We start from the raw sequence: 15042 nt of genomic DNA on the forward strand, positions 1-15042 counted from the left end.
TTTTTGCACTGAACTGGAAGAGAAAATTCAACTTTTAACCAATTTAAGCTCCTTTACAGCACTTAAAGTATTGGCTGAACACAGATTTTTGTTCACATATTTTTTCAGTCATTAGTCAAGGACATGCACTCAATGACCAGATGGACTTGAGTATGAGCAATAAAGGATTTTCTGGTGCATTTTCAGGAAGAACTAATGAAAAGCTCGGTGACCATTAGTTTCCATGAATTTCTAATTGGGTTTATGAGTATACCTAAAATTTGATTAAGAAATGACTTGTGTTCCCTTTTGTGTCATTAAGTTTGCACATGTTTATGAATATGTGGTCACAGGAACTTCAGTCGTGTTTTTTAATGTGAAATATTATTTATGCATAGTCTTTACTTTGTTAATACTGCACAACAGTTGTCATATCAAAGTTCGTGTTTCCCCCTCGACCGCTCTAAATTTCGCTGCTGGTCGGTCCTGAACGGCTCGCGCTGGTCGGCTCACTCTGTTACTGCGTTTCCGTGTCTGTTTAATGGACCTAATGTGTTTCCCGCTCTGTGTTTGACACGTGTTTCAGTTTGCGAATTGGTGACAGCTGGTAGAGGAGCCAACTGCTGGCCTTTAATGGAAAAAAGTATCACATTGTTATGCTTATAACCTCCAGAGAAAATGACCAGTAATCCTCATAAAGCTGCGCACTGACACATTTCACTAATTTTGAGCTTTCACATTAACATCTACCATGAATCCCGAGCGGGCTGTATTTTAAGGAAACACTCATATGTTTTTTAAATTTTTTTGATCAAATGTGTAAACATCTCTGTAGTGCCTGTAGTGCTGTTTAAGCATCTAGATTGTGTGGATGCAAGTTGCCGAGTTGTAGAGATACGGACGTTGCTCTGAGTACTCACAATATGTTGCTCAGAGCACCATAAAATATATTTGTACGCTCAATAGGAATGTCTCCTTCCAGAAATCATGAGGTGTTTTTATGCGTACCCTGTTGTGAGCAGTTTCATGTAGAAACAGTTTTCTCCGTACCTTTTGCATCTGCCAACCAAAGAAGCGTGCAGATGGGTCACTCCGTTATCAGAGCAACCAAAAACGAAGGAGGTCCCCACTCGACCTCCTCAGAATCAGCTATTACAAGCATATTTAATGAAGCCATGTAAAATATAAAACAAGAAAAAAACACAGTGTGTCAGAGTATAGTAAATAATGTGGATCCATAAAAGAGAGCATCTGGGCAGGGCTGCAGCCCACCTTTTGGTGATCTGTGATGTGAAGTAACCAACACGCATCGGTACTCCGAATGTTGGAGCTCTTTTCCTCTATCCTCATCCTTTCTTTCTGAGCAATCGAGATGGCAAAGAAAACAAAATGAAAGGCTCCCTCTTTTTTCCCCCTCCTGTAGCCACAGAAAGTGGAAATGGAGGGAACGCAAAGGATAGAGGAGGGGGAGAAATGGAGAGAAGAAAGGAGGGACGTCGCCAGAGGAGGTAATGAAACCTAAAAATGACTGCCAAAGTACTGAGGAAAACATGGTTGGAGGGACCAAAGAGTGGGAAAAAAAGACGGAACCGAGGAAGAGGCAAGGAGTGTGACAAAAATGGCGCGATGGAAGATGGATAAACGAGTGGATGACACAACGAAAGAAAAAAACGGGTAAAGCGAAGGAGACGAGGAGGAGGAAAAAGACCTGCAGAGAAAGAGAAAGGGAGAGTGAACGAGTGCAGATTGCATGGTGGTGTGATGAATGACACGTCTCTGGGGTCCCACTCCTCCATCTGTCCATCCTCCCCCCTCCTTCCCTTGCTGTGTCCCTCTTTTCTTCCCTTTCCCTTCTTCCTCAACTCGTCTCCCTCCCTCCTTCCTGCTCTGTCATCCAGGTTTTCATGCTCTTCATTTTTTAAGTCTCTTCTTTTCCTCCTGCCTGCATCTTCCTTACTTTATTACTTCCTACTTCTTTCACTCCCTTCTCTTCCCCCCCATGTCTGCCACCTTTCTCACTTTATTCTTTGCTTCCTTTATTTTGTCACTTTATCCTCTTCAATCTCCACTTCTTGTCTCTCCTACTCCTCTCCTTTACTTATTCTGCTATTCTACTTCCTGCTTTCCTTCTTTCCCCTCCTCCTTCTTTCTTCCTTCCTCCCTCCCCTTTTATTTCCTTCTCTATCTCCTCTCTATTTTCTTCCCTCCTCTTTTGTCTACTCATTTTTGTAATTGCTTTCCTGTGCCTCCTCTTTCTTCCTTTTTGTTTCTCCCCCTCCTCATGCTTTAATTTCCTTATATCCTTTACTTTCTTCTGCTTAATTTGTTCTTGTAACCTTTCTATCTTCCTTGCCTTATTTTCCATCTTCTTCCATCCTGCTTCCTTCATCTTACTGTCCCCTACTTGCCCTCCATTTTCCTAACCTTTGTTTTCTTCTTTTCCTTCCTTAAACTTGCTCCTAACTCCTAACACACTTCCTATCCTCCCTTCTCATTTCCCTTCATTCCTTCACTCTTCCCTCCTTTTTCCTATAAGTTTTCCTCCATTTTCTTCCTTTCTCTTCTTGTTTTTTGTATCCTGCTTGATTGTCTCTTGCCTTGCTTCCCTGCTCTGTTCACATTTTTATTCCTAAACTCATTCCATTCATCTTGACTCTTCTTGTAAACTTTTCTATCCTTCACTCTTCCTTCTTTTTCTTAGTTCCACCATCCATACCTTGTCTTCCCCCCTTTCCTTTGTCTTCATATTCCATGATTTTCTTTCCATGTGCCACTCATTTGCTGCAGTTGTCTTCTTTCTTTCTCCATCATTCCTTTTTGCTTTCCTGCTCCCTACCCCATCCCTTCGTCATGCCCTCAGCGTCATTCTCCTCACCTTCTTTTTCCCGTCTTTGTATTCCTCCTTCATCCCCTCACAAGCTCTTAATTTTTCCTCACTTTCCTTTTTTCGTGTGCTGTTTTTGTATCCTCCTTGCTTCTTTCGTTCTCTCCTTCCCCCTGTTCCCTCTCCCCCAATTATGTCCTTTTTTTAAAAGAAATCCAAGCATCTTTCTTTCCCTCCTGCTCCCTCTATCAGCTTTCTTCTCTCTCCTTTGTCCTTTCTGCTTTTTTGGGGTCACTACCCTTCCTTCTCTTCTTCTGCTTTCTTTCCCTTCATTTCCTTTTTTCTTTAATTTGTCCTTTCCTCTTTTATTTCCAGCCTTTCTTTCCTTTCCCTTTCTTTCCTCCTTCCTTTCATTTTCCAGATCTTCCTCCTCCACCTCTTTTTCCTTCCTGTTGTTTCTTCTGTCATTTCTTCAACCCTGAATTCCCCCACGCTTTCCCTTTCTCTTCCTCTGCTCTTGCCTCCTTGACTGTCTCCTTCCATCTTTCCCCTCTCACCTCATCGTGGTCCCACACTAAACTTTCCTTCTCTCCTTCCTACCCTCATTTCAATCATCTCCTCTTTCCTTTCCTTCCACATTGTGAACCTCCTCACTTCTCTTCCTCTGATCTTCATTTTGCTTCCTCTTCATTCTCCACATATTTGCGTTTCGTTCTTGCCGCTCTCGTTCCTTCAGATCTTTCCCCTCCATCACCTCGCCAGTTTTTCTCCTCCATCCTTCCCTCCATCCCCCTTGACAGTGACTGTTGGCCTCCTTCTCTCCTCCCTCTCCCTCTACAGGATAAATAAAACATGGTTTTGTTTAGTGACATATGGACACAGCTCACTGTGGCATACTAATGACACACACACACACCTGATATATGTGTGTGTGTGTGTGTGTGTGTTTGTTAAACATTAGTGGAACCCAGAGACAACATTTGCTCACTTATGATCGCTCATTAGCTCACACACACACACATACACACACACACACACACACTCACGCACATGCATGCACAACATATATAAAACACACACACACACACTTGGCAGTTGTCAGATGTCGCATTCTGTCTCAGTCACACACACATGCAGAGTCCGTCGTCTTAGTGGCCCTGCGTCCATGGAGACACCACGTTGCTGGGGGAGACGGGCTGTTGTTTACGACCTCGCGGGCGCCACAGCAATGGGGGGCATCGGCCAATCGCAGATGGACATTTATCACACGGTTAGGAAACGCAGAGAGAGGAGGAGGAGGAGAGAGTTTGGAGGAAATGGTGAGAGAAAGGCAGAGGACATGAGGGCGGAAAATGAAGAAGAAGAAGAAGAAGAAGAAGACGGGACAATGAGGAGGGCAGAGAAGAAGGGAGATGTTGGAAGAAATCATGGATGAGGGAGGAGGTGGAAAATGTGGATGGAGTACTTTAAAGAAAAAAGTAAAGAAACCAGCCGACGAAGACGAGAGAAAAAAAAGAGTGAAGAAGGAAAAAAGGTTCAAAACTGAGAAACAGAGAGGAAGGAGACAAAAACAGGAGGATGGAACGTAAAGATGAGAGAGAAGAAGGGAGGGCAGGAGGCGTCAACAACAGCGAGAGAGTGATATCAGTTTAATTGGCCTCATCTTCCTTAACAAAGACGCTGCGATGATAAGCGTGGGAGTGTGTTTGTGTGTGTGTGTGGTAACCTATGCAGGGTGCTGCGGCACTCATTTGACTTGTTAATTCACTTCAAAAACAGCTCAATGGTTCGCCTTGTCTTCAAACACACACACACACACACACACACTTACAGGGATGCACAAGTGTGCCATTTTTTTTCTTTTTTAAACACACACCTATAACGGACTTTGTATCCATGCACAATTGGTGCGTAAACACCTTTCTTTAGCACAGTCTTGTGCAAATACATCCAATTTGAAGTGATGAACACATCTGGCTGTATGAAAACACACACACGCACGCACGCACGCACGCGTGCACACACACACACGCACACTCTGTGTAGGTTACAGATGAAGTGCTTTCAATCTTGTCCTAAAAAGAATACACTTGTCTGAGGACTCTTATGTGCACCTGCAGAGAGAGAGGGAGAGAGATGAAGGAGGTGGAGTGGGAGAGTGAGAGGGAGGGAGTCTGAGGAGGACTGAGGTGACATTAAGTTTTTTCTTTTTAATCCTTCCCCTCCTGCTGCATCACTTTTTAATCACTCTTTCTTCATAAAAGCCAGTGACGTTGGCCAGCGCCTCTGACAAAGGAGCCTATTATGCCCTGTCTTATTTTCAGGCAGATATACAGTTACAGTGGTGATGCTGATATTAGCCATATCCAAAAGTTTGCAGTAATAAGGTCAGTGTGTGGCGTACACTCAGTTTCAGGCTTTCATGGAGGGAAAATATCCTTAATATGGGCATCTCAGGCACAGTGAGAACAGAAGCCCCACCCACATCTGCTGTTTGCATGGATCAGCCAATCAGAAGAAAGTTTGCTTACTGAAAGGATGGCTTATTTCAGATCAAGGTTAAACTGAGGAGCCACGCATACACCCAACATAAGATAAATGAGGATTATTTTTGAAGTGTGACTTTTGAACTTTAATCTGTAACTACAGACATGACTATGAAAATGAGATCATAACTACTGACTTTTAACAGGAAAGTGAACCCACAAACGTCAGGCAGTAAAAAATACAAATCAATCACACCAACACACAGACATCAACTTGAACAGTTAACAGAACATTAATAGTTAATGGAAACTATAATAGCCATCACTAATAGGCGATGTATCTTCTTAAACATTCGTTTTTTGGGTATAAGGTGGACTTACATTTACCTGTAAAGAGCCTCTCATCATTGCTAATGACTTTTAAACTTTCAGCTTTGATTTGGTTTTGGCATGTAATCAAGTACTAAAAGCTCTAACTGGTGGCTTTATTAAGCATTAAATCGCTTAAATTGTTCATCTAATTAGACAGTAAAGTCCCAACAAATATTTATGAGGCCGACAGAACCCATAATCATTGATTTTTACTTCTGACCTTTAACCACTAAACTGAGAACTACCATTGAGCAGTTGACAGAATAGGCAATAACTTTTGACTGAATATGATGGTAAATCTTAGTAGGCAACAGAACCCCAAACTCTAATAGTCTAAACTAAATAATAAGTATATATCATAGTGAATAGAGCCCTAATACTGGATTTCATTATATTACCCAAAGTTTACATCAAACATTGTCTTCAACGGGCTTTCAAATCTTGTTTCTATTTGACTCAAGTCCCTGACCTACAAACCCAGTTGTTATAGCAGTTCATAAAGAAACCTAATGGAAAAGTTTGTATTGATTCGGGAGAACAAATGCAATCCCCAAGCCTTCTAGTTTGAACTGTTCAAAGTCAAAGACTTTGCAAAAACAATCACTCTCCAGCTAGTGTCTATTTCCATTTGAAATAGCACAAAATGGCGGCTGCAAAATGGCTGCAAATGGGCATCGTGAACATTCAGTAAGAGCTAAAGATGGGCGACCTAAGTGCCAGAGTACTGAGCTGAAATCTATTTGACTCAGCACAAGAGCAATCGACTGCATTTGTAAATTGGCACTCTCGAGTGCTCGCCGGAAGAAAGCGAAGGGGAAAAACAAAAAAAAAGCCAGAACAGTGTGTTTCTAAATTCAGAACACAAAGAGCAATTTCTCTGTTTTCCTGTTTGTTTTATTCAAAGTGTCACTCCATCTCTGAGAGCACGTTCAGAGCACTTCGTCAGAGATGTAGGTGCAGTGGATTAAATATTTACAACCGCAGCCAAATGGGGTGGGTTTCACGCGAGCTCGGGAGGGGGGTTCAGGACTGTTGAATATCACCCAACGGCCTCCACCAACAAACTCAAAGCTATTAAAGACTATCCAGACCCACTGTGGAGGACACTGTCAGATCTCATTTAGGATATCGCCTGCCATGTGGTGGATGCTTTTATCAAGAAAGGCCTTTCAGTAGCTAAAGAAGGTACATGTTTGTGATGCTAAGGAATTAGTCCAACTATTGTATTATGTAGGACATGGACTTAAAGTTTTGTGTTTAGAAGTAGGTTTTGGGTGTAGCATGTGAAATGTAGCATGACGTTGAAAATAAAATCAAATAAAAACCACCCACTCCTGGTTACCCAATTGATGAGTATTAAGTCTTTATTGAACTTTGTCTTGCAAAAAGTTTCAAGTCTGGATTTTTGGATTTTCTGCTTGTGCTTTTTCAATAAGTAAAGATTAAACAACTAATGACAACAAGGCCTTTTTTTTATTTTTTACTTTTTTAAAATACCAAATCAGATTTTATTCAGAATTAACAATCCTCATCTTTGCATGCAACAAACCCAAATCCCAACCTGCTATTGGCACTTCAGGGTATATTTAGGAAATATTCAGCAAATATGAACGTCTGTAATTTACAATTTCACAGACCTTGCAGTTGGAGGAAAGTTATGATACCATAAATTTGATTCTTGATGCTAAATAAAAGAATACATATACACACAGATCTGTCCTAACATTAAGACTCCATGTTAAATACTGTCTAGGTTTTCCTTTTGCTGCCATGATAATAACTTGAATAATGAGGTTTTCATTTACTAATATGTGCAAATGTTCTTACCCTGTGCAAGAAAAAAGCACTTAAGCAGAATTGTTGTTGGATTTATGACGTGTGTACTGGCCTGTCTTGTTCTTACCACCATGCATATATTAGCAGGTATCATCAGACTGCTTCTTATGTCAGTTTTCTACTTGAGTAGAGTCAAGGCACATATATAACATGTCATATTTACCCATTCACACACACTCAATACAAGCGTTTTTACCTAACGTGCACACTCTGAATGCATTAGGAGTAACTTGGGTTTCAGTATCTTACCCAAGGATACTTCAGCATGCCAGGAATCGAACCACCAGCCTTCCGGTTAGTAGATGATCTACTGTACACAATCGCCTCAAGCTTACAGCAGCTAGTATTCCCAGGTGGTCTCCCATCCAAGTACTAACCCAACTGTGCTTTGATTCTGAGATCTGATGAGATCAGGTGTGCTCAGGGTGGTATGGCTGAAAGCCAGTGAGCGTACCAGGTGCCACAATTTGCAGCCAATCTGCATGCTCCCTGAACACTGCCAGAGAGTGCGATCTGACTGTGAAACCACACGCTCATTGGCTACTAACTTGTCAGTCCCAAGTTATTAAACTCATTTGGAAAGTGTTTACTTAGGTCAACTTTGGTTACGTTCACGTTGCAGGTCTTAATGCTCAATTCAGATTTTTTTGATCAAGTCCGATTTTTTTGTCTCCTTGTTCACACTATAAATAAAATGCAACAGCAAACGCGCTCTAGTGTGAACGCTCAAAGCGGCCCGCATGCGCAAAAGAAGACGTCACACACAACGCGCTCTGTTTAGACCCAGACCAAACAGTATTGTTGGACTGGTGGCCCTTAATATAAAGACTTGTTTCGGACTTTACGTTTCCCAATTTTGCTTTAAGTTATAAAGTTATTTTGTTATTTACATTTGGCCTAATAATTATCCTTATTGCTGTTTTAGAGGAGCAGTGCTTCAAAGGATAGTTGCAGATTTCTGTCAGAATCTGCAGATTATACAGTACAAATAAAATGTTCACGTTTCTCCAACATTGTCTTCCCAACAGTTTCACTGACATCTACACGGGATGACCAGGAAGCGGCCGCGATGTCTTCTCGGGCGCTTCTCCGGCGCTGATAATTGGCGTCTGTCTTGTGTCAGTGACGTAAAAGACAGATTTAATGCGACTTGACCGTTCAAACAGCAGTCGCTTTCTAAAACATCGGATATGTATCAGATTCAGTACCACATACGAAAGTGACCCAGGTCGGATTTGAAAATATCGGATTTGTGCCGTTCACACTGTCACACCATGAACAGATATGGGTCACATAGGGTCAAAGAAAATCGGATTTGATGCGCTTTCGCCTGCAGTGTGAACGTAGCCTAAGAGCGCCGTTCTTCCCATTGACATATATCAGACCGGAAATCTTATTGGCACCACAGGTAACGCCCTCTGGTGGCTATTAAAAATGAATGCAAGTTCTAGAAACTTCCCGTTTGTCTTTATTTTTCAGACTCAGTAGCTATATCCATCTTCGACATTGTCTGACACTGGACATATCAGCGTGATTCATATTACCTCCCTGTGGTTTCATTGCTGTAGCCAATTGGTGTAAGTGACTCAAATAATTGGATGTTGTAACATAGGATAAACTTTATTTATTTAAAAATGAGATCTAAAAGCACAATGGTATATTTCCACATACTGAACAGTAGCCTATTAATATTACAGGCCAAACAGGCTAATAATAGCCTTTATGAATGTCATGCATGGAGTATTGCTGTAACAGATCCCGTTTTAGCAACTTTCAAACAGTAACGTTAACAGATTATTAATATTAAGTCACTTTATTTCTGGACACTAGTTTTTAAAAAGTGTAACACCATCTCAGTGCTGGTGGGAAAATCCTTGCACTTTCTTACAATCTAGTCCTGACTTTTGCCAAGTTATGCTGATGATTCTCTGTTTTCTCTATTGAGATCTGCTCTGTACTCCTTGTTTTTTCACTCCTCCTTTATCACTTCTCCTCTTCTCCTTTCCACCGTATGTCCTTCGGAAAGCATTACAATGCACAAGATGGAAAAAAGAGATGGGTAAACGATGTGCAGACAACCCACAGGGGGATGCTGAAACACACGCACTTGAAGACAAACTGGAAAATATATATATTCCCTCTCTCTGTCCTACACACACACAGACACACACGGAGGCTATATGATGCGTGTGCCTTTGAAGCAGTCTGTCAATCAATCACACACTAATTCCCAAGGTTTCGTGGTCGCCATTAGGGACGGGGGTCGATGCTCGGTAACCGTGGACACAGCGGACAGCCATTGATCTGAGATAGGAAGAGAGAGAGCTGTGTGTGTGTGTGTGTGTGTGTGTGTGTGCGTGCATGTGCGTGTTTGATAGTCATGATGGAGAACAGTATTGTGGCTCTGGCTTTGCTATTGATCGTCTTCTGGTTGCATTGAGGCGGAGCGGGCGTTCTGACTCTGTATCTGAGTGTGTGTGTACATGGAGATCAAATGTGTGTACGTGTCCACCCATGTGTGTTTCCTGTATCTGTAAATGCAACTGTGTGTGTGTGTGTGTGTCAAGGTGTTCCTCAGAGTAATCAATGTGTAAATGCAGTCCTGACCCCACAGAGGGACTCCATTTTCTATTTTAACCCCATCCCCTTGTACCTCTCTTTGTTTTCTATTCCCAAGCGTTCATTCTCAAATTTGAAAAACTTGAATGGAACATCTTGACTTCAACTTTCAACGCAACAAAATGAAAGTGACTTATTTATGTTCTGCACTTGTGCCCACAAGTACAGGACAAAATATCTCAACAACTTTTTTTCAGATGAAAACTATTAAGGAATAATAAGTCTGTCATTCAGACGACAACAAATACAGATACCATCCATCCATTTTCTTCCATTTGTCCAATTAAGGGTGAAAGTGGGTTTGATGTGGGATACACCCTGGACAGGTTGCCACTCAGGGCTAACACAGAGAGACAGACAACCATTCACACCTATGAGCAATCCAGATGGTGAATTCAAAGTGTTTAAAGTGGGTTTAACTGACTGTCACTGTTTCTGCATGGGTTCTGTCCGGGTACTGGTGCTTTCTCTACAGTCCAAAGACATACATGTTAGGTTAATTAGCCATTCTTAATTGCCACTAAGTGTCTCTTTCTTTGTTAGCCCTTTGTCCCATTGGCAACCTGATCAGGGTGTACCCTGCCTCTTGCCCTGTTGTGGCTGGGATAGGCTCCCTGCACCCCTGAATTGGATAATTAAAGGAGCTTCTTTGATATGTAGTAAAAACATCTATGATAGCATCACTTTGAAACCAGGTTGCTTTTAAAAAACTGTTCACAGATATCCAGTAAGATGTTTACCTGTTGAAAAAAGGTAAGGAAGAAATAATAGATTAGATTGGAGTTCATTTGTATTCAAAGAAAAGCAGCAACATTTTTGATGAATTATGAATATATATATTTTACCTTCTTTACAGTTACTCTTTTACTCAAAGACATTTGATACATTAAATCATGACATTCTCATCCATCAACATGGTAAACGTTCAAATCTTTCCTTTCTAATCAGAAAAATGATTTTAAAAAACTTAGTCCTTTCCAACAGGTGTTCCACAGGGATCTATTCTCAGCCCACTTGTTTTTCTTCATGTATAAAAGACTTCCCTCAGCTCTGGAGCAGGTTTTCAGATGTATGCTGATTACATGGAGATGTATGAATGAGGTAAAAATCATGCAGAATTTGGTGAGTGCCATGTTAACAGCTCTGTAGCTTTAAAAATAAATGCTTTTCTCAGTGTGCCAACATCAGCATGCTAACGAGCTATATTGTTAGTGTTATACTACAGCATTAGATGAGGTTAATCAAAATTACGTTTTTGCTGACATTTTGAAGTAGGACCCAGGTTGAAGTGTAAACCTGATCGTGATGTTGGACAAAAACTTAGCTGTTATGAAGGGAACATTTGTTTCAATCCAGTAATTTTGAGGTTCTCTCAGTCACAGTTTTCCAGCTAGCATTTACTACTGTTCCTCGGGGGAAAAATTAATGGCATTCAGTCTCATCAAAATATTCACCTTAAAGGTACAAACCTAAATTTGTTGTTGCATTGGTCTAAAGTGAAGCATCAGAATATACACAATTTTATAGTTCTCGATCCAGTAGTTGTTGAAACCATGAAGCCTGAGAAAAGTCAGTTCATTCATTGATTAGTATATCATTTTAAGGATTCATCCTCAGAGAGACACAAGTACATGTGCAAACTTTTATGTCAGTCCAGCTAACTCAAAGCAACAAATGCTAAATTCATTGTTGCAATAGAAGAAAAGTCAGAGGTTTTGACCTGTTTCATTTGGGAATATTAACACAGTGTCACACATATTCACCTAACAATTGTACACTCCTGAATGAACCGTAGTGGTATGAATTTCGTTGACACATTGACACTGTCCTGGGTAAAGAGCCACATATTTTCTTCAAATCTTTCCCATAATATAGTTTTGTTTCATGCTTCTTTGTTCTTTCCCTTTTCCCCATAAAACAGCAAGTTTTTCCTTTCACTTTTTTTTTAATCTATCTGACCTTCTTTCCTTTATCAGTCCCACTTTTTCCCATGCCATTCCCCTTTTTTCCATTTTCAAACTCCCTTTCTATGTTTGGGCCTTCCTTCATATCGTCTTGTCTGAATGTTTTTCTTCATTCTTCCTAATAGAAGACTTGTCTTCACTTTTTTCCCCTTGAACTATCACTAAGGTATTTCACCCATTAAATGAAAGATTAATAATACAAACATGTCAGTTGTGTATATTAAATTACAAAAGCTATTTCTTGAATTTATACAGAATAATTTTAAAAAATCATTGAAAATTACGTGACATGATTTAATTTAGAATCATGTGCTTTCTTTAGCGTTTTTGGGCAGCAGTTCGATGGCGTCGACTCAAGAAAAAAAACTTATTTTTGCCCTCTTTTTTTCCATCATCTTTCTTCATTTCATCCTCCTCCTCCTCTCTCAGCAGGCAGCAGACAATACGTCTGGTCACTCTCCCTCAGGCTCTCTGAATAGACCTCTGTCTTTCTTTCGGTCGCTCTTTCTTTCTGCTCGATCTGTTGTTTTTGCCATTCGTGGACTGATTAACAGTCCGAGTCATTGTGTGCTGAAGAGGAATTTCAGTTTTGGCTTTGCCCAAGTTTTCTTTTTTTTGATGTGCAATGTTTTTTAAAAACTGGAACTGACAAATATGTAAGTGTGTAAATGTTTTGTCATATCACCTGGTCCAAAAGTAGGTATGATGTCCAGTCTGTACAGCTTTCGCCCCGAACTCAGGGATGTTTTTATTTATTTTATTTGCTACATTTCTCGTATTTGCTACATTTGCATAAGAGAAATGTCACATTTTCATAATTTTTGATAATTAAAAATCCATTTAATTTTCTGTCAGAGAATATTTCCCTTCACAAGTGTTACTTTATATTATAAATTATAAAAAGTGTGAAAACCTATGAGTCAAAATTGATCTAAAGCTAATGGTTATTTTCCATATTACAGTTTTTTACAGATGCTAGGACACATTTCTCAATACTTAGGTCACTTTTGCAAAACTCCTCACACAGTGAGCACAACAGAAGTCTATGTGGGCTAAACTGAGGACCAGTTATCATTGTTTTGGCACAAAATGCATTCAATGACTACATCTCTCAAATTTCATGAATTATTTTCTCACTCAGACACAACAACTGCCAAAAATCTTTGTACGGACAGGACATTTTGCATGTGCTTACATACTGTTTTCTAAACTGTTAAACTTATGGTCAAAACAATAACACAATGCAAAACTTAAAAAGACAGCAAAATGCAACAGCAATATTTTATTGAAACATATTTTAAATCTAAAAATGCAGTTTAACCAGCCACAGCTTATTCTCATTGTAGATGAACATCTACACAATGCTTTTTATTTGTTCTTGTTTCTAATGTCTCTGTAAAGCACTTTGAATCACCTTGTTGTTGAATTGTGCTATACAAATAAACTTGCCTTGCCTTGCCTTGCCTTCAATTTTTCAACTCCTTCAATTCTGGAATGCCAGAAGATTCTTTCCTAGGTGTGTTGCCCTGTGATGTGGATGAGAACCTGTGGCCAAATGGAGGAGACCGAGTAGATTAGCATTACTATTGTATATGTATCAGTGGATGGTGTGTATACAAATTCTTGTATTTTGGGATTACTCAGTGCAAAAAATTAAAAATACATAAACAAATATTAACAAATTCTGCATGATGTCTGATTCATTCCAGTAACATATATTGAAATTATAAAGAGAGATGTGTCCTTGTTTTACACAAGAAAACACTGTGTCATGCTACATGTTGTTAGTGTTTTTTAGGTCATTGTTTTGTGGGTGACAAAGTGTGTTTGTCGGCTGTCAACCTTTGCTAGTGTTCTGGAAGAATGAGTTTATTTGAGACCTGAATAAAGTGTTTTGGTAGTTGTAGTGCATTTTGAATGTGAAATGAACTGCTTTGCCAAGCTGACGGTCAGTTAGGAGGGTTGTGTGAAGAGTTTTGCAAAAGTGACCTAAGTATTGTGAAATGTGTCCTAGCGGCTGTAAAAAAAAACTGTATTTCAATATTGTACTGCATTCTGCTATTATAGTATATTATTATTATTATTATTATTATTATTATTATTATTATTATTATTATTATTATTATTATTATTATATATTTTCTTAAATGATCCTATATTTTTTCTTTTGGTATGAAAATTGTATAAAACTGCCTCCTCATCCACAGGATAAGATGAAATGCACTGTATTGATCTAAAAGTGGATAAACTCTTGGGTTAAAGCAGCCAAACCATAAGCATTAGCAGAATAGCTCAATGAAATGAAATAAAATAAAATAACACAAAACCAAAATAGCTCCATAAAGTTTCTGCCTTTTTCAGCTTATTGTGTTCAGTGTTTTGGTAATGTTTTATACAGTTAGCATTTTACACCTAATGTTTTTGATAATAAAGTAAAATTAAGTAAAAAGATAAAGAGATAGACACAGTAAAATAAACAGGCCGTTTTAAAATAACAGAACCAGAAAGCCTGTTTAAATACACAAGTTTCTAACTGCCGTATTTTCACGACCATAAGGCGCACTGTGCTAAAAGGCGCAGTCTCAGTTATGTGTGCCCTTACTGTATTTAACACACACATAAGGCGCACTGGACCATAGGGCGCATACAAGTACCGTATGCGTATTTAAAAATAAAGCGGGAGCAAACCTGAATTCGGTACCTTACTCACATTTCTATTGCCGGTAATCGTCATCATCAACAACACACAAGCATACAAGTGTGCATATTTAAAAATAAAGCAGGAGCAAAACTGAGTTTGGTACTCACATTTTTATTACCAATAATCGTCATCATCAACAACACACAAGCATACAAGTGTGCGTATTTAAAAATAAAGCAGGAGCAAAACAAAGTTTGGTACTCACATTTTATCATCAATCAAACCCATGGAAGTCCTCATCCTCTGTGTCTGAATTGAACA

General features: G+C 39.6%; 1 protein-coding gene and 1 pseudogene across 1 annotated transcript in view; one reads left to right on the forward strand and one right to left on the reverse strand.

The window, feature by feature from the left end:
* The window catches only part of LOC113019418 (dachshund homolog 2-like), a 115720-nt gene that overhangs the window by 65703 nt on the left and 34975 nt on the right, over positions 1–15042 (forward strand). The gene's annotated exons all lie outside the window — the stretch shown is intronic.
* On the reverse strand, positions 7826–7939 carry LOC113019792 (uncharacterized; annotated as a pseudogene).

The sequence above is a fragment of the Astatotilapia calliptera genome, chromosome 3 (genome assembly GCF_900246225.1).
Source record: "Astatotilapia calliptera chromosome 3, fAstCal1.2, whole genome shotgun sequence".
NCBI lineage: Eukaryota > Metazoa > Chordata > Actinopteri > Cichliformes > Cichlidae > Astatotilapia > Astatotilapia calliptera.